This window comes from Macrobrachium nipponense, chromosome 41, assembly GCF_015104395.2.
Source record: "Macrobrachium nipponense isolate FS-2020 chromosome 41, ASM1510439v2, whole genome shotgun sequence".
Lineage (NCBI taxonomy): Eukaryota > Metazoa > Arthropoda > Malacostraca > Decapoda > Palaemonidae > Macrobrachium > Macrobrachium nipponense.
The window spans coordinates 25,518,212-25,545,599 of record NC_061102.1 but is presented as its reverse complement, the minus strand read 5'-3'; the positions used below and the strand labels follow the sequence as shown (position 1 = coordinate 25,545,599).

Genomic DNA, 27,388 nt, shown 5'->3' with positions numbered 1-27,388 from the left:
AAATGAAGATTTTGGAATCTTCTGACGCCTGGCGTCTGGATCCTAGCGCCTAGCGCCTGGCGTCTGGATAGTTCCGCGCGCCTGGAATGTTCCGCACGCTAGAAAGGAGACTCGCTCCTGGAACGTTCCGCTTGCGTGGAAGGTCCCGTGCGCCATAATAGATCCGAGCGCCTCTAGTCTTGTTATACGAGCCTCTTGCCAGTAAACGTTCCAATGGAAGCATCCTTCTGATTGCCACTCTACTATAAGGCTCCTTAGTTAAGCCGTCTGTTTTTCTCTTTGAAGGCGCCTTGCGCCAAGAAAAAGTTCTGGAACGCAGCTCGCACTCAGTTGCTGACGCGGCTCGCGTTTATCTGTATGAACGAGACTCGCGCTAGTCTGTTGGAACGCGGCTCGCGCTAGTCTGTTGGAACGCGGCTCGCTGCTGGCTGTTGGAACGTGGCTCGCGCTAGCTTGCTGGCTGGCTCTCAGCCTCTCGCTCAGTGAGTCAGTGTTCTCTTATTCAGAGAACGAGCCAGATCGTCCGAACTCCAAACATGTACATTCTTCGTCTTTTCGGATGTAAGATGAAGAAACGGAAGAACAGACGCATTTTTAAAGGATGCCTTTCCAATGGCTATCCCGGCAGTCTGGGACGTTTTACAGATCCTGCCGAGGGAACGCCCGATCGGTGGGGATTCTCCATAACCTCCGTAAGGCTTTCGACTTTCCTTCTCCTCTGGGCTTGTGAGTTTGGAAGAGGTCTAGGCCTGAGAGCGAGACAGAGCGATCGAACGCACCCTCTACTAATAGGACGCCTTTCCAATGGCGAACTTGGCAGTCTGGGACGTTCTAAACAGTCCTGCCGAGGGGACGCCTGATCGGTGGGGATTCTCCATAACCTCCGTAAGGCTTTCGACTTTCCTTCTCCTCTGGGTATGTGAGCTTTGGAAGAGGTCTAGGCCTGGGAGCGAAACAGAGCCGATCAGAACGCACCCTCCACTGCACTAACACTAAAATCACTTTCTTACCTTTCAATAGCTCGTATTTTGAGCTACATTCCTTTGTCTTCAAATTGCAATATGAATTTGAAGATTCTGTGAAGTAAGAAGGAGATGAGGATACCACACTGCTAGTACGTATTGTTAATGCTCTAACTGCTCGTTAGTACGAGAGCTATATAAACTTCTAAAGGAAGCGTAACTATTCTTTCCTTACATCCTCAAGAAGGAAGTTAGCTCAATCAATTCTAACATTTACTACGTTATTATGAATAAATATTAAAATTTTCCTTCTTGCAAACAAACATGTGAGTGTCTACTGAAAAAGTTCGGTAGTTACACGTAAACAATTCTTCGAAATTTTCGAAGCCAAAGTTATAAAAACAAATTAATATGCGTATGCCGAACCAAAGATCCAGTACTTCCCTGCAAAAGATAGCCCAGAAGATCGATGGCGATGAAATCCAAAAATCAAGTCAGGAGGAACTGCAAACGTTGTTTACATTCCAAGCGACAGAAAAATATGATAGAAAACAGGATGGTTCCTAATCCTTGCCACCCAGGGCAGGACGGTAGATCACCTGACCTACCTGCAGCGTGTGCCGCGAAATTTGAATTTCTGTCGGGGACGACGGAGTCTTAGCTATGTATATATCCTGGACAGGTAAGTTGATTGTATGAAAATGATTTTATCCCAATTTTATCTATAGTTGTGTGTGATGGCAGACGTTTTACTGCAGTTTTATCCTTGTTGCCGATGTACGATAATAGTCATTAGCAGCTTGAACAGTTTTCTCAGCTTCAGTTATAACTAGGTTTAAATTTAACGGTATATTTCCCGATTGATCTTTAATCTATATTGATCTCTGATCTATAGCGAATAAAGTTATTACATTAAGATATCTCAGTTCTATTCTATACATAACGCCATTTATAACAAATACGGTAATGTTGCACTGAAGTACGATGATCGAAATACAAGCCAAACAGATGTTATCCAGTTCGGTTGTACTTAGAAAAAAAAAAAGTCATTTCTCGTTCGGTTGTTCATGGCTGTACACGTTCACGCAACGAGTATAACGTTAAAACCATACTTTCATCATTCTCTTTTGCTGTTATTGAACTTATGTAACTAGAAGATGGATAAAGTTAGGCCATTGTAATTTGATCTCTCATAAAATCGAACTATCGTAAGACTAATGATCATAACCTGAACACTACAGCTACCTGTACACTGTATAAACTTTATTATATCTTTACATACTCTAGAAAAACCAGAAGAAAAAAACCGAAAAAAAAAACAAAAAAAAAAAAAAAGAAAAAAAAAACAAAAAAAAAAAAAAAAAAAATAACAAAAAACCAAAACAAAAAAAAATATGAAAAAAAAAAAAAAAAAAACACAAAAAACGCCACATGTACTGTACAGTAAATTCTATAGTACTATACTGCATAAATATAATTTTACTTATTGCGCCGTTGTGGGATTACGGCGCCTTTGACTGGTCTAGAGTTTCGAAAGAAGGTGTGCGGCGGCCGTAGGCTTTAAAATCGCTCAGCGTCGAAAATCGCTTGACGTCGGTGGCCAGGAACGGAACCCCTGCCGCTAACCGAGGGCCGCCTGTATAGAGATGAAGGGGCTCCAATCTCAATGACACTAGTTAAACTCTGTGTTGTATGACAGAGGGAAAAGACCAAAACTTGGACTTAGGTTTAATAACAAAATGGACGATTCCTGGTTACAAAGTCCCTCCTACAGCCCTGGAGCCAAAGTTGGTTCTGGATTACTTACAAATTTAACGAACGTTATTTGTAAGTCATAATTCTTATGCTGAAAGTGTACATTAATTGAGCATGATTATCTGAAAATATCCCAAGAGGCCATGTTTCCTAATGAGGAAAAGCCTTTACCATAAAGGAAGTTTCCTTTAGGTCTAAAATTCTTCAAGCAGCACATGCCTATTCATCTTGACCGACAAACATGCATAATTAAGTATCATCCCCACATCACTAGATAAGAATGGGGATATAAAGAATTAACAACATAATGCAAAGAAATTGTGCCAGAAGCAGCAACAGGTCCTTGGCCTTTGGAATACTGTTGACAGAGTTAGCTAACTTGAACCACTGATTCAGTAGAAGTGTCTTGCTCCTAGAGTCAACACCATCTACCAATGGGTAACAGGTCCCTGGCATAACTTATAGAGGGCTGCACGCTAACCCAAACAAAGTGGACAGAACAGCAATACCTTCTAGTAAAAACATCTTGAAGGAGCTTGCATGACTGTGGATGTATGGTAAGTGAAATACATTCTGCATGTGTACCACAAGTCTGACCATTCTTTGGAAAGGCACTAAAACCATGCTAGAAAAGAAAACCAACAAGTATATGGGCAGACACTTACTGTTATTCAGTCTCCAAACGTCCAAGAATAACTCCAATTGCTTTTGGGTGTCTTCCTGAAGAATTACCCTTGGACCATCATTCCTTCTATATACACCAATTGCTTTTGGGTGTCTTCCTGAAGAATTACCCTTGGACCATCATTCCCTCTAAATACAATCTCCTACTAAAAGAGACTTATGAGAGATTTCTGCTGAAGACAAGGGAAGCTATAAGAGGGAGATTAAACCAGTGGAGGACAACCAAAAAGAATCACAACTGCCCTTCACCGTCTCCACCATATAACGTACAGGGCCCAAGTCTTTCCATGCATGTCAGGAGGTTCCAACTGTCCATATCCCAGAACCTGAATCTGCACTTATCCCCGAAAGGTACAAAATAAGACTACCAATAGATGATCCCTTTTCGCCTTAAACCGAGCTGCATAATGAGACATGAAGTGAGAGTGTTCTCACTTCTTCCAAACCGAGTGAGTATAAGCATAAGGACATTACCCTGCAGCATCACAAATGAGTTACTTGTTTTAGTTACTTGTTTCCTCGCTAAAAACTCCCGCTGGGTTGGCGTCTCCACCTCTCTAAGAAGTTGCAGAGACGAGACAACGTAGATAAAAGGTAATAACTCAAGTTAGACTGAAAATCCATCAGCATGTCTGTCAGTCTCGAGTTCATTTCCCCACAGGAAAGAGAAAGAAAGCGAACCTCCTACTAAAGACAGTTAAAGGACCAATAAGCGTTGTACAGCAAAAGGCGGCCTTCGGCTCTCCGTGACTTTAAAAGACAAGACGACAAGCCAAGGCAGACACAAAGGGAGAATGTGTGTCCGATGATGAGAAAAGTTACGAAATGCTCTCTAATTGGAGAGAGCATTGGTTCTCTTCTCCAATATTTAGAGGGTGCCAAAATACGTTAAGGCAATTATGATATATTCTCTATGTGGCCTCTATCCTCAATAAAATGAGGATACAGCAAGGCGTAGTGTGGCAACAAACGCCGAGTGGCCCAAACAAGTTCCTCCAACTCCATTCAAACTCTTCTTCCGTCAGCGGGCGACGGGAGGAGACAGCTGCCGACAGGAGGTAAACAAAAGAGCTTAAAGGATTGCTCTTTCTCTGCAACCCTTGGCGACAAAAAGCGACACTTGTCAATAAGAGGTGACAGCAGCTGAGTGCTGTATCGAATCCACCACGACTCAATGAGAGGAAGACAGTTTAAGCGACTCGGGACTCGGCCAAGTCCGCACGAGTCAACTGCGTTCACATGAGTCAACAATGTCCACAGCAGGGTTCCCAGATGTATCAGACCAAATTACCGTACCAAACCTCTTCAAATTATCGTATTTTGATTAATAATAGTTTATTGTACAGAGGTCAAATTATCGTACTCATATGATAATTATCGTACGTCTGGGAACACTGGTCCGCAGTCTGCATGAGTCAACAGAGGGAAAGAGAGAACGAGGTGCCAGAAGTGGGAGGCGGTGGGAGAGTATCTAACTCGGCGAGAACTTTAGATACTACAGACAGTGTAGACTTGAAAGAGAAACATTAATCGAGGCAGTTGTAAGAGATTTGCAGATAGCCGAAGAGGAAGCACACAAAGAACGAACACAAGCATTACGAAGAAAAAGGAATATGCTAGCAGACACGAATGTAGAATAACCAAAACACGAGAGAGATAAACAGTCGACTGAGTCAACACATCTAAATGTGTAAAAAAAATAAAAAAGGGATTTTGACAGAGGAAAAATCTATTTCTGGGTTGAGAGGACCGTGGCCGCCCAGTGAAATGCTCCTTATAGCATCATTTCTAAGGTATAAAACTGCTATATACACCAGAGAAAAAAGTTGCATGGAATGCTAGGAATATACCCAGCTCGCTCACCCATATAGGGTGTCGGTATAGTAACTGGGGCATGTTAAAACCACTGTCAGAGGTCTCTTACTAATTAGTTCTCTCCTCTCTCAACATCCCCCGTTACTACGAGGTGCCGTTTTACATCCAGCTACTGCCCGCTACTACTACTACTACCCACGCGATTCCAAACATTTCTCATAGCACCCAAGCTTTGGGCCAGTCTCGGGTGAGGAACCAAGAGGGGTGGGTTCACTGGGCGGCACAGGTCTCTCGCCCAGAAATAGATTTTTCCTCTGTCAAAATCCCTTTTCTTGGCTCAACCTGTGCAGCTCCATGAAATAGTAACAGAGAATTGGTCCCATAGCTTGGAAATAAACATCTGATCAAGGAACTGAAATTAAATCAGAACATTTAAATAAACATGTTTAATAAAGTATATTAATCTTACATATGTCTATGATACAAAATTAGTAAAAGTTCCAAAAGTTCTTGGAAACATTAAGGAAGAACATTCCAAAACAGATACCATAAGATGTCTAAATCTAATACATTAATATTATTAATATATGTACAATACAAACGTAGGTTAATGTGCAATCCAGATGAATGTCAAGGCTAAGGCAGGGACAGGTAGGAGAGAAAGTAAAAGAAAGAATATATTTATAAGGATTAGACCCCGTTATGATGGTTCTGATATATCAGGAGGAACCACATTTCCTGCTGCCACTGTTGCAAATTTTAGGGCTTCCAAGGATTTTAGGTAGTGGCGTTTGAATACTGCTGGTGATTTCCAGCCTGTATATCTTTTTAATTCTTCAAAATTCATATGGTGAAAATGATGTTATTATGATATAACAAAGTTTCATGTATACTTACCTGGCAGGTATATATATAGCTATATTCTCTGTTCGCACTGGCAGAATTTTCAAAACTCGCGGCAACCGCTAGATCACTGGTAGTTCAGGTGATCGCCACCCCGCTCCCGTGGCGCTGGTGCTCGGAATCATTCCCATTTTCGTCAGATTTTTCTCTGAACCCTGTCTCCTGAGGGGAGGTGGGTGGGAATTTAATTATATATACCTGCCAGGTAAGTATACATGAAACTTTGTTATATCATAATAACATCATTTTCATGTATGACACTTACCTGGTAGGTATATATATAGCTGATTGACACATTTGGAGGTGGGTCAAAGACAACAACATTGTAAGAGTTTTAAAAATTAAAAATTTAAAATTTAAAATACTCTTAGATTCCTTACCTGCTAAGGTAGCTGACTTCAGCATTCCTGCCTCTTAGCCTGCTAAACCTTAGTAGCTTCCAACTAGGACGTGACCTATTAGTTGATGAAGCTAAATACAAGGGTCTGACAACTGGACGGGACCAATTTGTTGACAGGAAACCCTAGCCCTCTCTTACCACGGGCATTCATGCTAGGATAAGTTAGACCACCTGAACCACACACAAAACTAACCTAACACACTACACTTCACAGACTGAAGAGGAAATCACCCTCTCAGACAACCGTAAAAAACAACACCACTTCATTAAAATACCTAGCATGTTAGTAAGTTATGGGGTGGAAAATCCTTTGCCCAATACTGCTCCTGAGGATACATATGGACCCAACGTTTGACAATTGTCAAACGTTGTTTTGACGTTTCTAAGGTAATGACTTGCAAACACTGAATTAGTCCTCCAAAACGTCGTTTGTTCCGACACGGCATACAAACCTTCGGTCCTTTTACAATAGGAAGGTACTAGCGGCAGCTGGATAGGTCGTAAGCTTTCGAACAAGGGGTTCGGTAGTTAACTGCTTGTCCGACAGGCGCGCGCGCGCGACTGGTAGGTAAACAAATCACTTTTGCTTTCGGCCTGCTGGCGTGTGGACGTGTATCATCGCTCTCTGCCCGCTTTATCGTCGTTGCTTTCGCATGGTTGTGTTTTTCTTTTTCTATTTATCTAGTGAAACTGAATTGTAAGTACAATCATTTCATATTTATTTCCATTGAATTCAATTGTGAATTAAAGGATCTTGGTTTCACCACGCCCTCCGATTACCCGAGTGCCGGGACTGAAGGGCGTAAGTGCGGGAATTCATTTTCCCAGAAATGATCCTCGTATTGTGTATGCTCGGTGCCGAGGGCGGGAGAGCGCTCGCTCCGAGCGTATATTTTGGTTGGAAATGTGTAGATGAAAATCGTAAGTAAGTGCTCTTTTTCATTTATATTTTTTGACCTGTATGCTCCGTTGCCGAGCGAATGCGCTCGGCACGGAAACTTATTCTGTATGGAAGTGGAATCGCAAGTACAGTATTCTTTTTCATTTTCATATATTTATTTTGATTGTAGCAATACTCATTTTGGATCAGTTTCCGAGCTTACCCGGAAATTGATCTTTTCCCCTTTTTATTTGAATGAAGTGAAATCGCAAGTGCAGTTCTTTTTCATTTTCATATTTTATTGAGATTGCATTGTTTACTGGGATCAATGTTTCCGCTATTTACCGGGAATTGATCCTTCCCCTTTTTATTTGTATGAAGTGAAATCGCAAGCGCAGTATTCTTTTTCATTTTCATATATATATTGATTGCATCAATTCATTATGGATCAAGGTTTCCATAAACCTTGATCCATAAAGGTAAGGAATGGATCCTTTTTACCCTTGCGCTCGGTACCGAGGGCGCAAATGCGCTCGATCCGAGCCCTTATTCATTGTGAAGTGAATCGTAATGCAAGATTCTTTTTCATTTTATTCTTTTTATTATTGATTGCATCAATATTTATTTGGTTCAAGTTCCGCTCAGTCAGGGAATTGATCCTTATGCCCTTGCATTCGGGCCGATGGCACGATTGCTCTCGGGCTCTTATATTATTGTTGGGTACATGGGTGCTGTGCGGGGTGGGGGAACGAGAACCCCCCCCGCTCAGCTCCCACAGATGGCCCTTCCCCTTGGGGGGGGGGGAGGTTATCGGCGTTCTTCTCCTCGCCCGATCCGTCGAGCGCGGGGGAGGGCGCTCGGTGCCCGATGTAACAAATTGTATTCGGGGTCCTTCCACTTGTTCGGAGAGGGCTCACCCCCCGCGCGATGGGACTTCCCCCCCACTAATCGCTACTACTGTTTATTTCCGCAGGTGCTACTGCCACGAGGGTGGACCTTGGTGAGGTATGGGCGTCCTTCCATTTGCAGGGCGTGCTAGTGTCCCGCGGTTCTATGTCTGGGCCTACTGCGGTCACCCATGGAGTGGTGACCACGCTCCAGGTGACGACGTCCCTCCTCACCTGGTGTAATCACCTCACGTGGTAACAGTCTTGCCTACAGCCGCTGTGAAGTGCCGTTCGCCGTACCGAGAGGGGGGCGTGCCGCCGCCGCTCGTGGTTGCCGCGCTGCAGCGACCACACTTCCGCTGCCCTAGAGCTCGCCCCTGGACCTGCCGCCGGTACCAGGATGTTGCTGGCTGCTGCTCCACTTCCTGTGTTCCCGGTGCTGCCTGCCGTACCTGCCGATTCTGGGCTGACTGTCCTTGCAGTTGCTGCGCTGGCTGTCCCTGCCGTTGCTGCGCTGGCTGTCCCTGCCGTTGCTGCGCTGGCGGTCCTACCGATGCTGTGCTGGCTGTGCTGCTGTTCCTGAGATGCCCATACCTGCTGATGTCGTCCCTGTTCGTGGTGGTACTACCCCAGACTTTGGTCTGTCTGTACAGGTGCGTCCGGGCCCTGTAGCTTCGGCTACAGCAGCCCCGGCTCCGCCCTGGATAGCAGATCTTACGTCTGTCCTGAGGAAGCTGACGAAGAAGAGGAGGAAGGTGTCGTCGTCGTCGTCTTCATCTTCTTCATCGTCGTCGGCTGCCGCCTCTTCCCCTTCGACTTCTAAGGCTTCACAGCCGAGGAGAAGAAGGTTGCCTCCTCCCTCCTAAGAAGTCTCCCTCGGGAGCTTCTCGGGACCCGTCTCACCTCAGTGGGACGGGAGGGGTTCTTCCGCTGGTCCTCCTGCTCCTTCGGGAGCGCGCCCGTCTCTTCTTCCCGCAAGGAAGAAGACTACGGGGACCAGAGGGGTACCGGCTAACACCGGTACTTCCTCGCCTGGTGTCAGTGGTTCTGCCACTGCATCAGGGTCCGTCTCGGCCTCTCGTTCGCGGAGGTACCGAGTGTACGGTCGCCTACCAGCGACCGTGCAGCCAGGAACCAGACCTCTGAATCCGCTCAGCGTCAGGTTCACGGCACGGGGCGGAAGACTGGTGACAGCCGCTCACGCGACTCTCACCAGACCAGCTATCACTCTCGCGGCGAACAGCTGGCTACCCGGGGACGTGACGGTCCACGACCGGCCACGGGCTGAGGCTGGGAAGAGGTCCTCCCGTTTCGCCGGTGCCAGCCACGGCTGGAACCAGCGACGTGACGTGCCGTGAGGACAAGCACCGGTCTCACTGTGACAGTGGAGCCTGCAGGTTGCCTGACCGTCGCTCTCACAGAGAGCGATCGGGTATGGCAACCAGCACCAGCTCTTCTGACACTCGAGATCGGGGCCGCTGTGCTCAGTCCAGCCGTTCTCCACAGCGAGACGGTTCGACCAGGCCTGCAGCTCGATCGCCACCGCGGGTTGACGATCGCCTGCAGCCCTCCAAGCCTGCTGGTTCTGCCAGCGAGCAACGAGGGAGCGTCAGGTCTGCCTCTCCCGTACCTTCAACCTCCTCGGGTTACACCGGGAGGAGCGAGGTATTGATGAGTGATCGTGAGGGGTGGCGCCCCTCACGAGCCCACCACGACGCCCTACGTGCCAGGCACGGTTCTTGGACCGGCCAGGACGTATGCGCAAGTGGATGGGGAAGACCGAGAGGGCTGTCGCTGTTCCCCCTTCTTAGGAGGAAGGTTCTCGGAATATGCTCTTGTTCGAAGGGCTTAACGGTCCCACTCTGCAAGATGCTGTGACTTCCGAGATCCAGAGGAACTTTGCCGAGGTTATGACGCTGATTCGTCAGCACAACGACCTCGGGGAAGGATCGCCGCTCCCACCAGCAGAGCCAACGTCTCGGATCGAGTCGTTTTGGGGCCGCCCAGAGGGAACCCAAATCGACGGTGGGTCTGCCGCGATCGGAGCTTGCCGACTGTGTTGAACCAGGTAGTCTCTCGTCTCCGGACAAGAAGGCTCTCTCAGTTCTGGCCGGTCGAACACTACTTCACCTCCTCTACTGCGACAGAGGCGTTTCTACGTGTCTTCGGACACCGTATTTTAATACCCCTTCGGTCCTCCTGAGAGGTTTCGACCTCGACGAGGACTGGAATGAGTCGGAGGACGGTATCGGCTCTCTCCTGTCAGGTGTCGATCAGCCCCACCCAGACGACGTTCACAGTGGCGGCAGATCCTTACCTACAGTATGAGTTCGTAACCCTCCTCGGGGGGGGAAAACGTTTTCTCCTGACGATACGTTTTCCCAGGCTCTGAGAGGCCATCGCCGTAAGGCGATGGCTGCTCCTTTTCTTCTCCAACTGCTAGTTCCGCTGGGAAGGCGAGCCAGTATCCATTCCTCCCCCATTCCCTCTCTCCTTACGGCTACGAGGGAAAGGGGAGGGATCCTACAGAGATTTCTCTGTAAGATCCCACGTTAGGGGGGCTGCGCTACCGGGGGGACCTTCGGGTCCTACCTGACGTAAGCCCTGTCGTTGAGGAGGGATCCTGCCCCTTTCTCGATTTCTACGGGAAGAAATCGACGGACCACCAGCCGATATCGTTTGACGAATTCGGTGGGGGTTTCGCAGAGTGCTTAGAATTCTACGGAATTTCTAGCGCACTCAGAGTGTTCGAGTTTTTTACGATCTCCAAACACTTAGGCGAGACCACGGTCCAAAGTGAGCGGGAATCCCCGATATTGTTACGATAATCGGGAACCTCGCTTATGCTCGAATTCCTGTAATTTCTAGCATTTGGAAGAAGACTGCTGCTGAAAGAAGAGTATCTCACAGTAGGTGATTAACCTGGAATAGAGAAGAACGGACGGGAAACTTCCAGTTTGGCTTTGAACTATCGTCTTCGGTATTCTGTTCACCATTGAAGCTTTCCTTTGGAAAGACTTCTCCTTCACTCTCTTGACTAGAGAACGAAGGCGGTCGATCTCCAATCCTTATTCTCATTCCTCGAGGGGAAAAGAATTTAGGATGGAGGTCGTTGTACAGAACCTACAAATATACTACGTATATTACCCTCGCGACATGATTCTTGTAACAGTTGAATTGTCCGGGGGGTAGGCGCATACCGTTTAACTCTACGGTTTGTGACCGAGACGAATTGTATCTTAATTGAACTGCAACTCGGGGTTGCCTGCAACCTCCCAGCAGTTATCAGTTTCGATTTTAGATACTTGGTATTGTCATGACAACACCAAATCAGCTTTTGTATTTACCGAAATCCGTTTCGTTTTAAATATAATTGCTCGAGCGTATTCTTTATGCTCGATGGTTCTAGCCGAACGCATTCCTTCATGGAATAATGGATTAACTGGCAACTCAGGATGACGAGTCACCGAGAGCTACTGCGTATTGAACTGCCTGATAGCGGCTCAGTATCAGCTAGGTCTCGGAGATGCACGGTCGGTTACGTCTCTCTCTCCCCTGGTTTGATTGACTACCGAACCGTATCTCTGCCCAACAATCATGGACTTAGGTCTCTGATTAACGGGGATTCTCGCAATAATGAAGGACCATCTACTGCTGTGACGCTTGATTTCATTGCCTTCGACATTGCGAGAATTTTCAACAGAGATATCTCTTGGACTCTTTCATCTTTCTGTTTACCGCACGGTAACAGAAGTCTGTACTAGTCAACCGCTGCATCGCACCGCGATAATGCGAATGATTTTTGCAGACATCTGAGTTTGTCTTCAAAATATCTCGTATTCGTTAGGGTGTGTCAATTATTCATGCTCGCCCCGAATTTAAACAGATAATGTCAGAAGACATCGCCTACTCTCCGACCTGACAGCTCTACTTCCAAATGTTCAGCCCATGAGAAGCAGTTCTTCAGGCAGTATTTCCCTGTCTTCATTACTGAAAAGCGCTCCGCTTTTATTGCAACTACGATCCTCACCGGACAGCAATGAATAGCGGTTAGCGTTCTCAGTCTTTGTAGCACAGGTTCAGAATCTTGAGAATCCGTCTCTCGGTTCAGCTGCGAAGACGTAGGTTGCAATTTCTGTACACCTTCGTCTTCAACGACACATAGTGTTGTTTCTCCTTAGCCGAGAATCAACTATACTATGAGATATCTTGCCATCAAGGGACCTCGGTCTCTAGAAGGCAATTGACTTTCGCCTGTTGGGCACATGCCTTAAGAGAGTCATCACCTTGCCTTCTGGCATCGGTGACGAACAATTATTTGTTTAGTCTCTTGGCAGAACCCTTTTAATAAGGCGAAGGTCACGTGACTTGCTCGCCTGGGACAACTTGCCTCCTACCGAACGCAGTCAGTCGGCAGCTGTCAGAGCGCCCAAGTCTGTTACGAACTTCGCTGTGGACTTAGTTCAGTTGTTCCATAACAATCTTTTCTTCGTCCTAACGGCTTGTCACAGTACCCATACCATCGACACCCACCATTGAGTGTCTGTGTCCTATCCACTACCGAGAAGAAACAACTTCGCTGCAGACGGATAGACCAGTATGGGTACAGGACATCACCGAAGTCGAGAAGAGGGGTTAGGTCATACGACCATTCCCTCTTTTCCTCTGAGGTAATTGCATGACTTTTCCTGCGAAGTCAAGCATCCAGGGGATGGGGATTCGTGACGCTCGATTTCGTACCGAATTCGTAGCGAAGACTCTGAACCCTTCGGTTCCTGACGATCGGTTAGAGTCCTTCACAATCCCCCTCCCTAATGGACTTCACCGCCTTCGATGCGAAGGAGATGCTGCTTTGTCCTGTGAAAGACGCGACGCGCTTTCTGAAGAAACTCGACATCCCAGGATGAGTGTTGAAGACTCTTCGTCAGCACCAAGATGACCTAGAAGTACACTCCCTCGAGTTACACAAGAAACTTCTCCATGGCGCAGGTACTGAAGGCAGGGGTCTGGTACAACCAGACCACCGGCACCTCCTTCTACCTTTGGATATTGCCCACAGGTCCTTGGATCGTTTTCCTTAGGACCCGTGGTGGCTGCTCAACACGTTGTCTAGCTAACCCCAGACCCTAGCAGGCTGAACAGCATCGAGTCCTGGTGTGACTGTAAGAATAGATAAGTGAATGAGAGAGTGACTGGCTTCTCTTCCTATCTTTTTCCTCCCCCTCTACCTGTGGGTAGAGGGATACGGTCATCACTTGCTGGATAAGGACGAGATGCCGGTGAGCTACTCGACAGAGCCCCATCCTATCCCTTTCACTAGGGATGGGAGCGAATATCCACACTTTCCTCCTACAAGGGGGGGGAAGTGGATGCCAACAAGAGACAAACCATAACTTTATGTTGCCTCTTGCAAATAGGAAACTTGTTCTTGTTTGCTGGTACGAAGAGATACGCTTGCCTCTCTCTTAGTACTTGGTCCAGAGGTCTGACCATTGATCCTGCGGTGCACACCCCGATCAATCGGACAGAGGCTTGGATCCCTCCCTCGCTCTTACGACCAGGGAGGCATTCCAAGGTTGGGCGAACACCAGTCTGTTCACAAAAAGACTCAGATTCCTCCCACCAAGAAGTGAGTCTTCCTATTGTAAAAGGACGAAGGTTTGTATGCCGTGTCGGAACAAATGACAATTTGTCCTAAAATTGCATTTTCCTAAACTATACAAACCTGAGGTCCTTTTACACATAGCCCCACCTCATGCCACCCCTCACTCTGCAGTTTTTGCTTGGGCCAAAAGCAAAAGTGATTTGTTTTTTTATACCTACCAGTCGCGCGCGGCATTGCGCGCCTGTCGGACAAGCAGTTAACTACCGAAACCCCTTGTTCGAAAGCTTAAGACCTATCCAGCTGCCGCTAGTACCTTCCTATTGTAAAAGGACCTCAGGTTTGTATAGTTAGGAAAAATGCAATTTTGGACAAATTGTCATTTCAATGATATCTTTGAGGGCCATATTCTTTTTAAAAGCCAACGAAGTAGCTACTGCTCTCACTTCGTGCGCCTTAACCTTAAGGATGCCGAAATTTCTTCTTGCATAAACATATGAGATTCTTTAATAGTTCCCTAAGGACAAAAAGGCAATAGCATTTTTGGTCATGCCTCTGCTAGGATCCTTCACAGAGCACCACAGTGGATTCTGAAGTTCCTCTAATCTTACTGGTTTTCTCCAAATAATAGCGCAATGCCCTTACTGGACAAAGAACTCTCTCTTGTTCCTGTCCTACTAGATCTGAAAGACCCATAATTTCAAACGACCTTGGCCATGGATGAGCTGGATTCTCGTTCTTGGCCAAGAACCCCTCCTGAAATGAGCAAACCGCTTTGTCATGTTTCCAACAATATGTTTGCTAATTGCTTGCAGCTCACTCACCCTTTTAGCTGTGGCCAAGGCCACCAAAAAGATGGTCTTTTTTGAGGTATCTCTCAACGAAGCTTGATCCATCGGTTCGAACTTACTAGTTCCTAAAAATTTCAGGACCACATCGAGATTCCAGGAAGGCGCTCTGTATTGGGGCTCCTTCTTGTTGCAAAGGAACCTTATGAGGTCTCTCAGAGCTAGATTATTTGGTAATATCTAGACCTCTATGTCTAAATACTGAAGCACCACATACTCCGATACCCTTTAATCGTCTGAGTTGACAATTTTATTTCCTTCTTTAAGTATAAAAGGAAGTCGGGCAAATTTGGGTCACAGAGGTACTGGATGAAGAAATTTTCCGACTCTTGCACCACTTGCGAAAGATTTCCCACTTCGCCTGGTACACCTTAATAGTAGAGGCTCTTCTAGCTCCGGCCACCCGCTCTGGCCGCCCTCTCTAGAAAACCCCCTCGCTCTGACAAGTCTTTCGATAGTCTGAACGCAGTCAGACCCAGAGCGAGGGTGTTCTTGTGGTACCTGTTTGAAGTGAGGCTGTTTGAGTAGATCTACTCTTGCTGGAAGTGTCCTTGGTACATCTATTGTCCATTCCAGTACCTCTGTGAACCAATCTCGGGCCGGCCCCAGGTATGGAGCTATGAGAGTCATTCTTGTCCCCTGACTCTCCCTGAATTTCTTCAAAACCTTTCCTAATATCTTGAACGGGGAAAGGCGTAGACGTCTAGCCCCGTCCAATCTAGAAGAAAAGCGTCTACTGCGACTGCTTGACGGTCTGGGACTGGAGAGCAATAAGTCGTCCAATCTCTTTGTCATTGCTGTCGCAAACAAGTCCACCACTGGGCGACCCCATAATTTCCACAGACTCTGGCATACTTCTAAATGAAGAGTCCATTCTGTTGATAGAAGTTTTGAACCTTCCCTGCTCAACATGTCCGCTATCTCACAAAGTTCTTCTCCCCCTTGAATGAATCTGGTGAGAAGGGTTACGTTTTCCTTCTCTGCCCAAAGAAGGATCTCCTCCGCCAACTTGCAAAGAGAGATTGAATGTGTCCCTCCTTGTTTGCGGATGTACGCCAGAGCTGTGGTATTGTCCGCGTTGACTTGTACCACCTTGTTGCGAATCACCGCGTTGAACTCTTTCAAAGCCAAGAAAATCGCCATCAGTTTCCTTCCTGTTTATATGCCAAGCTGCTTCCTCCTTGCTCCAACGACCTGAAACTTCTTGATGTCCGAGAGTCGCTCCCCATTTCCTGCGTCCGACGCGTCTGAGAACAATACATGGTCTGGGTTCTTTTGCTGGGAGGGAGACGCTCCCTTCGCTAACTTCCCCGGAGTTAGCCACCACCGCAATTCCTCTTTGATCTTGCGAGGAATTCGAAACAGGAAGGAATCTGGTTGCGATTTTCTTGGCCAGACTTGGTTCAAAAAATATTTGTAGGGGTCTCATGTGAAGCCTTTTCCTAGAGAAACGAACCGTTCCAGGGACGAGAGTGTCCCCAGTAAGCTCATCCACTCTCGTGCTGACATTGTTCTTTCTCTAGAAAGGCTTGCACTTTCGGATGCACTGCTCTTGTCTCTTGGGAGACGGAAAAGCCCGAAAAGTCACTGAGGAGATCAGAATCCCCAAATAAACTAGCTCCTGACTGGGTGTCATATTCGACGCTTTTCTAAGTTCACCATCAACCCTAACTCTTTCGTTAATGTTAACGTCATTTTCTAAGTCCTCCAGACATTGCTTTCTTGATTGGGCTCTTATGAGCCAATCGTCCAGGTATAGAGACACTCTTATTCCTAGAATGTGTAGCCACTTCGCCACGCTCGCCATCACTCTTGTAAAAACTTGTGGGCTGTGCACAGTCCAAAGCAGAGGGCTTTGAACTGAAAGACCCTGTTCTGGATCACAAATCTCAGGTACTTCCTGGATCCTGCATGAACTGGGATATGAAAATATGCATCTTGAAGGTCCAGGGTGACCATCCAGTCCCCTGGACGTACCGCTGCCAGTACTGAATCGGTCGTCTCCATCGTAAAATTTTGTTTTCTCCCACAAATAAATTGAGTTGAATTACGTCCAGTACTGGTCTCCATCCCCCCGAGGATTTCGCTACTAAAAACAGCCGGTTGTAAAATCCCGGAGATAAGTGATCCGAACAGGTTCTATTGCTCCTTTCTTGAGCATAGAAAGAACTTGTTCTTGTAGTGCTTCTTGTTTCCCTGGATCGCTGGTAGTGAGCTCCAAGCTCTCTTGGCGATGTCGCAAGAGGTGGTCTCTTCAGAAAAGGGATCTTGTAACCTTCTTTGGCTACCTTGACGACCCAAGGATCTGCTCCCTTTTCTTGCCAAATCTCCCAAAAACTTCTGGAGTCTGGCACCTACTGATGTCTGAAGGACTTGTTGTTCATTGTTTAGTACTGGGTTTCGAACCCCCTTTTGGACGGAGCTCTTCTTGCTCTGAAGGCAGGACGAGAAAAGGACTTGCCTCGAAAGGGCTGACTAGTTTGCCTTGATTCCTTAGGGGTCTTCTTAACCACCTTGTTTGGGTAAAAATTTCCTTACCGAGGAAGTTAACAGATCCTGCGTCGCCTTCTGAGTTAGGGAAAGCGAAATATCCTTGATAATATCCGCAGGAAACAATTGATCCGAAAGTGGGGAATAAACCAATTCGGATTTCTGGGCGTTAGAAACGCCCTTAGCAGCAAAAGAGCATAGGAGTGACCTTTTCTTTTAAAACTCCTGCGGTGAAAAGAGATGCTAATTCATTCGCGCCATCCCTTAAGGCTTTGTCCATGCAGGACATAATACTGCTTGGGAGTTGAGAAGCCGTCGATTCATTATCTTCCACTGTTCGTCCCAGAGCCCCCAAGGACCAATCCAGAAAATTAAAAACCTCGAAGGTCCGGAAAATCCCTTTCAAGAGATGATCTAATTCTGATGGAGACCACCACACTTTGGCCGAATTCAAGGCATGTCTGCGGGAACTGTCAACAATGTTGGAAAAATCCCCCTGGGAGGAGGCAGGAACTCCCAGGCCGAGATTTTCCCCCGTCGCATACCAAATTCCGGACTTCGATGCCAATTTGGCAGGAGGGAAGAGAACACAGTCTTGCCCGCTTCCCTCTTTTCCTTCAACACACGTATCAATTCTTTTGAAGAGCCTTCTTAGCCGTAATCGAAAACTTCATCTTCAAAAACGAGGACTTCTTCGGAGTTTTATTCTTGGAGAATTGAGAAAGGGGTGATGTCGGAGCTGCAGGCTGAAAATCCCCTTCAAAAAGTGAAAGAAGGCAATTCGTCAATTTCTTATAGTCTGAAGAAGGTGCTTCACCTTCTTTTTCTTCCTCAGATTCTAAGTCTTCTATTTCCTCTTCTGCCGAGACACGTCCTGTAAACCCAGGTCTTGCTGCAGAAAATCTTCTCCAACCTCGCGGGAAGAAACCGGCTCCTGCCGCCTGCGTCCTGCGTCCTTCTGAGCTCCGAGGTTGCGTCCTGCGTTCTGTTCCGGAAGCTTGCGTCCTGCGTCCTGCTCCGGAAACTTGCGTCCTGCTTCCTGTTCTCGTAACTTGCGTCCTGCGTCCTGCTCCCGTAACTTGCGTACTACCCGAGACTCCGAAGCATGACGAGAAGGAGGCAAACCATCATGCGTCCTCTTAGACTAACCTTCCTTGCATCTCTTCAAGGAAGTTCCTAGTCTCTGCTTCCTGGCGGGAAGTCTGAGCAAGCGGAGAACGAGGACGAGACGGATCATCAAAACGAGAAACTCGATCTTGAGTTTCTACGATAAGGAGAAGATATCGGAGAGACTGCTCCGTATTCAGAAGGAGGGCTCCTATCCAGAGAAACCGTCGTACACATGAGGTCTTGCGTCTTGTTGTCTTGACTTAAAGGATCTCCTCCTTTTAATCGGAACCACCTCTTCCTCATCACTAGAAGAGAAAATCTCGGGACTACTCCACCGTTCTTGAGGGTAACGCTCATCTTGAGAAGACGTAGGTCTATGCGTCCTCTTCAGAGGACGCTAAACTTCCGCATAACGTCCATCCACCTGCCTGACGCAGCACTATCTGTAGAGGAAAAACACTTCCCAGTGTCGCCTTTTCTATGGCGCACTGCTGCAGCCTGGGACGCAACAGGACTGCCTGAAGGGACGACTGATCGTAAGGGAACCCCTCTCGCCTCCCTTCGACTGTCGACATGCTTCTCCCTTGGGTCTGGGAGCTTGGCAGAGGCCTAGGTCTAGGAGCACGAGTGAGACGATCAGCCGCCCCCTCCACTACACTGACACTTTCAATCGTACCCACTTTGTCTGTAAGACGCTGAATCTGATCGCCCATTGACGCAAGGGCGGCAAACACTTTCACAATATTAGTATCCTCAGAAACAGCAGCGGGCGCAGAGAGACCTGAGGAGAAGGATTAACAACTTCTACTTGGGAAGAAGGGGGAGAAATAACCAGAGTATTCAAGGCCTTACTAGAAGAACCTGACCTCTCACTCCGAGACACCGATCTTCTTACTCTATCCTTTTCAAGTCTCTCAACATATTTGGTGAAAGTCTTCCACTCCTTCTCATTTAAACTTTCACACTCATTACATCTATTATCCCAAGTACACAAAACCTCTCTACACTTCTTACATACTGTGTGAGGGTCTACCGAAGCTTTCGGCAGTCTCACCTTGCCCCACCCTTTTATTTCATACACACTCGAATACTATACCAGAATCAGACATTATAATAACTTCCAATCGCGATTGCCAATCCAACTTTCCAATACGATACCCAATAAACCATCCAAGTACAGCGAAAGTCAGCTAACGAGTTTCGAATTCTAGCAGGGAACCAACAACGATGTTGCCGGTTCAGTGGCAGAAAAAAATCTGACGAAAATGGGAATGATTCCGAGCACCAGCGCCACGGGAGCGGGGTGGCGATCACCTGAACTACCAGTGATCTAGCGGTTGCCGCGAGTTTTGAAAATTCTGCCAGTGCGAACAGAGAATATAGCTATATATATACCTGCCAGGTAAGTGTCATACATGAAAATAATTGACTGATGTGGCTACTGCTCGGATATCATGAGCATGTGGAACTGATTCTGGGTTAGCTTGTTTAATAAAATAAAGAATCTGTTGTCTGATTCCTTTCAAGGAAATGGTTCCTCCATTTTCTCTAATAAACAAGGGCCCTGAAGACTTTTTGGAGGTTCTATTCAAATAGGCTTTCAGAGTGTTGACTGGACATAGGGACAGATCCTGTTGAAGTGGGACAATCTTCCACGGGGACCATCTATTCTGTGGATCCTCATTCTTTGCTAAGAATCTCTTGTCTGGAAAGATTAGTATTTCCCCAGAGGGAAGAAAGCCAATATGATTTGGTTCTCTAGACAATGCTGAAAGTTCAGATATTCTGGCTCCAGATGCTAAACTTACCAAGAATAAAGTCTTCCTAAGGAGTGTTATATATGTACGAGTCATTATCAGTATCAGAAGTTAGCTTAAGAACATCATTTAGAAACCAGGAAACTGTATGAGGACGAGTTACTGGTTTTAGTCTGGCACAAGATCTTGGAATAGATGAAAAATATGAATCTGTAAGATTAATATTAAACCCAATCTAAAATATTTTCTTTAAAGCAGACTTAATTGTCGTAATCGTATTAGCAGCTAGGCCTGTTTCAAACAAGGTCCTAAAAAAGGTAACTGCTAGATTCATAGTCATTGTTCGAACCTCTGAGTCTTTTAAAAACTTTGCCAGTTTTCTTACAGCCGAATCATATTGACGAAGAGTAGATTCTCTTTTATCTGATTCTAAAACAAAGTGTTTAGAGGATCAATCTCAGCATCTTTTTTTTGTGCTTGCAAATTCATAAAGTCCATAAAGGTAGGGCACTGAATTCTTGAGGAAGCTAACACACTGTGAGTTTGTACTATTTGTGTCAACTTCGGGCTGGGAATCCGCCGAGGGCGGAGTCCCAGTTCCACCAAGAGAGGAAACCAGTTGCTTTTGGGCCAATTGGGGGCTACCAGAGCTATATGACCTCTGAAGTCCTGAGCTTGTCCAGAACTTTCATTAACATGTTTACAGGAGGAAACAGGTAAATTCTCCGCCAGGTGTTCCAATCTATGGACATGGCGTCCGTGGCATAGGCCAGAGGGTCCAGGTTGGGGGCTACATAACATTTTAGTTTGTTGTTGGATTCCGTGGCAAATAGGTCTACTTGGAGATCCGGAACCTGTTGGCAAATCCAATTGAATGACTTCTTGTCTAAGGACCATTCCGACTCCAGCGGAGTTGTCCTTGAAAGTGCGTCTGCGACCACATTTCTTATCCCTGCCACGTGAACAGCTGACAAGTGCCAATGGTTCCTTGTTGCCATCGAAAAGATTGCTATAATCACGTGATTTATGTGACTTGACTTGGAACCTCCTCTGTTTATACAGTGGACTATTACTTCATTGTCCAGAATTAATCTGATATGTTGTTTCTTTGCCGGGGCGAGTTTCTTTAGGGTCAAGAATACTGCCATGGCTTCTAAAATATTGATGTGTAGTTGACGAAATGTCACTGACCACAAACCTTGGACTTTTTTGTGTTGGGAGTAGCCTCCCCAACCGCTTAGAGAGGCGTCAGTATGGATTAACTAGTGGCTTGGCGGTGGAATCGTAGGGGTATCGATTTTGGCCCAGATTACCTTGACCTCGGTTCATGGTTGAAGTCTTTTCCTCAGTATTGTTGGAATTCGGGAAATTTTGTCTCGATTTTTCTTATTTGCTTTGGACCGCCATACTCGATTTATGTCTTTCAGTTTGGCCTTCAGTAATGTGTCTGTTACTTAGACAAACTGGAGTGAGCCTAGGATTCTTTCTTGTTTTCTCCTGGACATTAGTTTGTCCTTGAGAAAACTTTTTATGTTCTTTGATATCTCTTTCCTCTTTTTTGGAGGAATAGACAGCCTGTGTGTGTTCAGGTTCCATTGTAACCCTAACCACTGGAAACATGCTGCCGGAGTAAGGCGGGATTTCTTGAAATTTATTTGGAAACCTAAGTGTTCCCGAAATTTTATTACCTTGTCCATCGCCTTGAGGCATTCCTCGACGTTGCTGGCCCACATAAGCCAATCGTCTAGGTAAGCCACTAACTGTATTCCTTGAGTTCTCAGCTCTTGGACTACTGTCTCCGCCAACTTCGTGAATATCCTGGGCGCTATACTGAGTCCGAATGGCATCACTTTGAATGTATATGCCCGTTTGCCTAGTTTGAATCCTAGGAAAGGACGAAAATGCCTTGCTATCGGAACATGATAATAAGCGTCTGTAAGATCTATAGAGGTGGTGACGGCCCCACGGGGAAGTAAGGTCCGCACCTGCGAGACGGTCAGCACATGGAACTTGTCGCATTGAATGTATGTATTCAGATGTGACAGGTCTAGAATCACTCTTCGCTTGTCTAAGTCTTTCTTTGGAACGCTGAACAAGCGTCCTTGAAATTTCAAACATTTTACCTTTTTTATTGCATTCTTTTGTAGATCTTTGGTGTAGAGTGTTAGTTCTGCCATTGGAATCTGATGAAAATTAGTTGGTGGAGGGGGCCCTTTTATCCAACTCCACCCCAGACCCTTGGATATTATACTGTATGCCCATTTGCTGAAAGTCCAACGGCTTCGAAAGAGGTACAGCCTTCCTCCTACCTGGGGAGTCTCACTGGTTTGCAGATGGTCTAATTCCACGGCTCCCCCGGAATCCTCTGCCTCTTCCGGAAGCTCTTCCGCTGCCTCTGTGGCAAAAGGCTCCTCTAGCTCTGCTACCTCTTGCGTGCCTATTATATCCATGAAACACGCCTTGTGTTTCAAAAGTAGGATTAAAAGCCGGAGATGGTGTAAATGAGGCAGTGGCTACTTGTTGCTGAGGTGGTTGGCTAACCCAAACATATTGTTGTTGGGGCTGGGATTTTGATGTGGAAGGCTGACTCATCTGGGGTACTGGCAATGTCTGTACCACAGATTGAGTTTGTGGACCTTGGAACGATTGAAATTTCCTTGGTCTCTTCCTGCCTCTTGATTGGGTTCCGGAGGGTTCAAATTTTCGTTTGGAAATCAGGCCCCACCGGACTTTGAGGCTTTGGTTCACTCTTGCTGCTTCCCCTAGGACGCTGTTAACTATGTCCTCCGGGAACAGGTCCGGACCCCAAATTGAAGCTTTGATTTAGCTTATTGGGTTCGTGCCTAATCGAGGCTTCAGAGAGAACATGTTTTCGGCAATTGCGCCGGGCCACTGCAAAGTCATACGCATCGCTTTGGAGCGTGTGAAGTAGAGACTTTGTTAAAATTTTAAACAATGGCTCCTCTGCGTATACCAGTGATGCCATTTCTGCCATTGTAGCCGAGTTGATGGACCTACTCAGCCTAGTACGTGCTTCATATTCTATCTTGACTAGGGAGTCTGGAAGTCTAGGTAGACGTTCACTAAACTGCGTGGAAGCACAGTCTGTGTTCAATTTCCCTGTCGTGAACGTGGCTGGTGCATCAACCCAGCAATCGTGATCTCCCGGGAATAGTAAAGAAGTCAATTCCGTTTCTCTTAACTGTGGCATGGGCTTATCCTCCATAGCCGCTTGTAGAGCAAGGTCAACTACCTTCGTGGTGCAAGGGGTTGGTGTTTGTCCTTCCACCACAAACATCGTATATGAACTCTTATGTGGCGACAGCATTGTGTTGACGCACTCCCATTCATTTAACGTCCGGACCCAGGCGGACTGCGCTTGCTCCTTTGGGTAGATAACTGTTTCCTTTGGAACTTTATCTAACCTCACTAGTGCTTCTTCCGTTAAGCATGCGTAACCCGGGAAGGGAAATTGCAATCCCCACGGGTAGAACTCAAAATCGTCTACAGGCCGGGTGCCACATCCTTCAAGCGTTAACATGCCATCTACAAACGGGGCATGTAGGGCCAATCGCCACGGATTGTTTTTTACGAACGCTGGGAGTTTAGAGGCATCCGGGATCACGAACTGCTGTTGTTGTGGCAGTCCGGATCGTAACAGGTTTTCAATCAGGTTCTCCTGATTTTGCAGTCTCAGAGCCAAGGTGTCCATAGACTGCAGGCGATCAGCAATGGGTCCAATCTGGGATTGGACTATGCTACCCATTTTTTTCATCAATTGGTTCGAAAAGGCTACCGAGTCAAAAGACAGCTCCAGTGTCTTAGCCTTTGAGCTCCTTGCTCTCGACCTGTGGTGTGAGGGAGTAGCAGCTACCGGGTCCAATGGTGGCTTAGAAGCTGATGATGACCTGGTTAATTTGGGTAGCTTAGAAGGCTTACTTGGCTTGGGTAAGGCCTTCTTCAAGTGTTTGATTTTAGGGGTCACTGAGCATGGCCTGTCCCCAGCCATGGCCTTCCCAGTGAACCCCTGGAAAGAAGTTTGGGAAGAAGAATTAGACGGCGCCAGACTAAGAATAGGTATCTTAGACCGGACGCTACCTGCCTCACTTACCTCCCTACCTTGTCCAGTGGAGTAGAGGACCATGGGTTCTACATCGAGGCTGATGGCTGCTACATCGTCCAATACAGCTTCCCCCAGTCCCTCAAGATCTTCAGGCAAGAATTGTGTCTCTTCCCTAATCCTGGCGATGATCGGTGCTGCCACTTCCTTGGCCACCGCTGCTGACATCTTGGCATTAGGGTATAGAAGAGTACACATTTCTTCCGCTAGGATGTAGGGTTTCTTGGCCTTGACATTACGATCGAATCCGCCGACCCAGATCTTGAGGGTCGATAGGGAAGAATTCTTGACGTACCACCTGCAAATGAAATTGATACATGAGTATCATAGATCTGATATTTACCGGAGACTCCGGTGCTCTTTATAGGAAGCTTATACTATAATGTTTAAAGTCAAGGTAGACGCATGCTTCTTATAACTAAGCATTAACATTTCATCATGGTCATTTAACATTCTAATTCTTCCTGTCCTGTTTTTGTTGTCATCACTCTTGGTATTATAAGGGTTAGAACTGACAGCTATGGCAGGTATAACCTTGTACCAGTCCGTCAGCTCCGGAAAAATAATTCCCGCTATGAAACTTTTCTTAGGTCTCTGTACACCTACCAGGAGTAGGTCGTACATAGAGGTAGAAAGGTTAAGGAGGAGCAGGGCACTAGGATACCTAGCTTCCTGCCGGCTCTGAGGAAAACTTTATATTAGGGATGACAACACCTTAGTACAACAAAGGAACGGAATTGTGGTATAATAAAAATAGATACCGGAATACTTGGTTGGAAATTGCATTCTCACCATAGAATTCCGACTAAATACAATAAACAGTTAAATTCTAGGCTCCGCCCGTAACCCTCTTCCGGGACCGACCAATCGTTATTTTCTTCTATGAAGGGATTAGCCTACTTTATCAACACCCACAGGGTAAGATACCTGAAATATGATCAAATCACTAAGTTACCTTAGTACTATATAAATACGATATAAGGCTATCCCAGTCCTACTGAAACGGAAGGAAAATAACGTGGAGGATATCCGGGAAGAAGAGTACTTACGTGGCAAGGTGCTCCGTCCGGCGCATCCGGAGGCCAACCGTGACTAGCTAGAAGAGAGCGCTACCTGCCTCGACTCGCATAGCGAGAGCGCAGCCACCCTCTCTCTCTGCTGTTTCCCGCTCTTGCTCTATAGCGTGTGACTCACATGGGACCCAGTGGGTAGGGTGTGGTGAGAAGTACTCCACCGAGGTGGGTACCGGGAGAGGGAGCAGCTGAGAAGAGTGGCTCGCTCGCGATCATGTGGACGCTGTGACCGGTCAGGTGGGACAACCCTCCGAGACACAGTGGATCCACGCGGTCAGGACAATAGGCCTGTAGCCTACCCCTAAACTATATGACCATAAATCATAACGATAATTAAATAAGTCAATCTCATAATTATTAAACTAGATAGGTTATAATGGCAAACGACTAATAACAACAACAAGGGGTACACTAAGGAAGAGGGAGGAACATAAGGTGATCCGAGCAAATAGCCTAGCCCTCCAAAATCGGGTAAGATGCCGACCTGGTCAGGAAGACTAAATCACTCTATAATAATTAGCCCTTCAAAATCGGGTATAATGCCGACCTGGTCAGGTAATTATATGACTTAAGGATATCCTCCTGTAAGACCAAATAAGATCCATCTATACGTAACCCTCGGATGAACATAACTTAATCCCTTATGGAGGGATAAAGATGTTTATACTTATCAATATAATAACATTTGTCCTAACAAACTTAAATCAGTATTCATATGTATAACCAAAGGGAACTCCCTGATGTAGGCTACCTTCCGAAGCTGTGTGCGGCCCAGTCGGGTAGCCTAGCGTAAGCCAAAATAACCTAATTACTACACATTGCATGTATAAACACCGTATAATAACTTGTGAATTAACAATCAGAGTGCAAGATGTCTAGAGCTAAAATCTGACAGCAATTAGTATGAGGAACTAATTGCCAGTCGCCATGTAAACAAGAAGTTCTGGGAGGTAGCGACATCAAAATGGCTGTCGGGGAGCGGCATCATCCAAACTTCCCAAGGCTTAAATGATTAAATAATTACTTATAAAGAATATCGCTACCTCCAGATCAAGAATTGATAATTGCAATACTCAACTTAGCAGTAGAAGCTTCAAGCAGATCAGACATCTTCAAAAGGAGCACAATTCCAAACAGAACACAAGAATGCGTGCACGTCTTACGATGCTATGAAAAGGAATGTTTGGAATCGCGTGGGTAGTAGTAGTAGTAGCGGGCAGTAGCTGGATGTAGAACGGCACCTCGTAGTAACGGGGGATGTTGAGAGAGGAGAGAACTAATTGGTAAGAGACCTCTGACAGTGGTTTTAACACGCCCCAGTTACTATACCGACACCCTATATGGGTGAGCGAGCTGGGTATATTCCTAGCATTCCATGCAACTTTTTTCTCTGGTATATATAGCAGTTTTATACCTTAGAAATGATGCTATAAGGAGCATGGAATATATAGCATTTTAATACTTCAAAAATGATGCTAAAAGGAGGAGCATTTCACAGAGCGGCAGGCAGGTTGAGCAGAAAATGTCTATATACCTATATCATATATTATTAAGCCTATGCATCCTAATACATCAAACTAGGTGTTGAAGACAACCGAATGCGCCTACGGACCCAGCATTAACGCTTACCGAAATGGTCCTTATGTGAACTCTTTAACGGTCCTAGGTGACCACTTTAGCGGTCCTTTGGCAAACGCTTTAAACGAGATTCAGACCATGCAAAGGGCAAAGTAGGTATTGGAGGGCACAGAATAACCTCGTCTCGAGAACCGACCCGGTTCCCTGGCAGCGGACGTTTCCAACTGTCGCAGGGCAGTCCTAGGCTCAGGCTACGTACAGACGAGGGCAACAGCTTACTTCTAACAAGGAACACAAAAATGAGCGCACATTATGGAAGGATTCGGAACTTTCCCGTCACAAACTCAGTTCAAATTGTATTAGAACTGGTTAATGTTCTAACTTTTTGTTACGCTTTTCCTGAACCAAATGGGGGGCAGAAGGCGGAGCTACAAAGGAAGTCATTAGTAGCCTACTAATATGCCTAGTCTGAGTAGGGATAGCCTGACAGGTTTAAGTCCTGATCTAACAAATTGCTTTCGCAA

General features: G+C 46.3%; 1 protein-coding gene across 1 annotated transcript in view; it reads right to left on the bottom strand.

The window, feature by feature from the left end:
- The window catches only part of LOC135212621 (breast cancer type 2 susceptibility protein-like), a 256,947-nt gene that overhangs the window by 206,967 nt on the left and 22,592 nt on the right, over window positions 1-27,388 (bottom strand). The gene's annotated exons all lie outside the window — the stretch shown is intronic.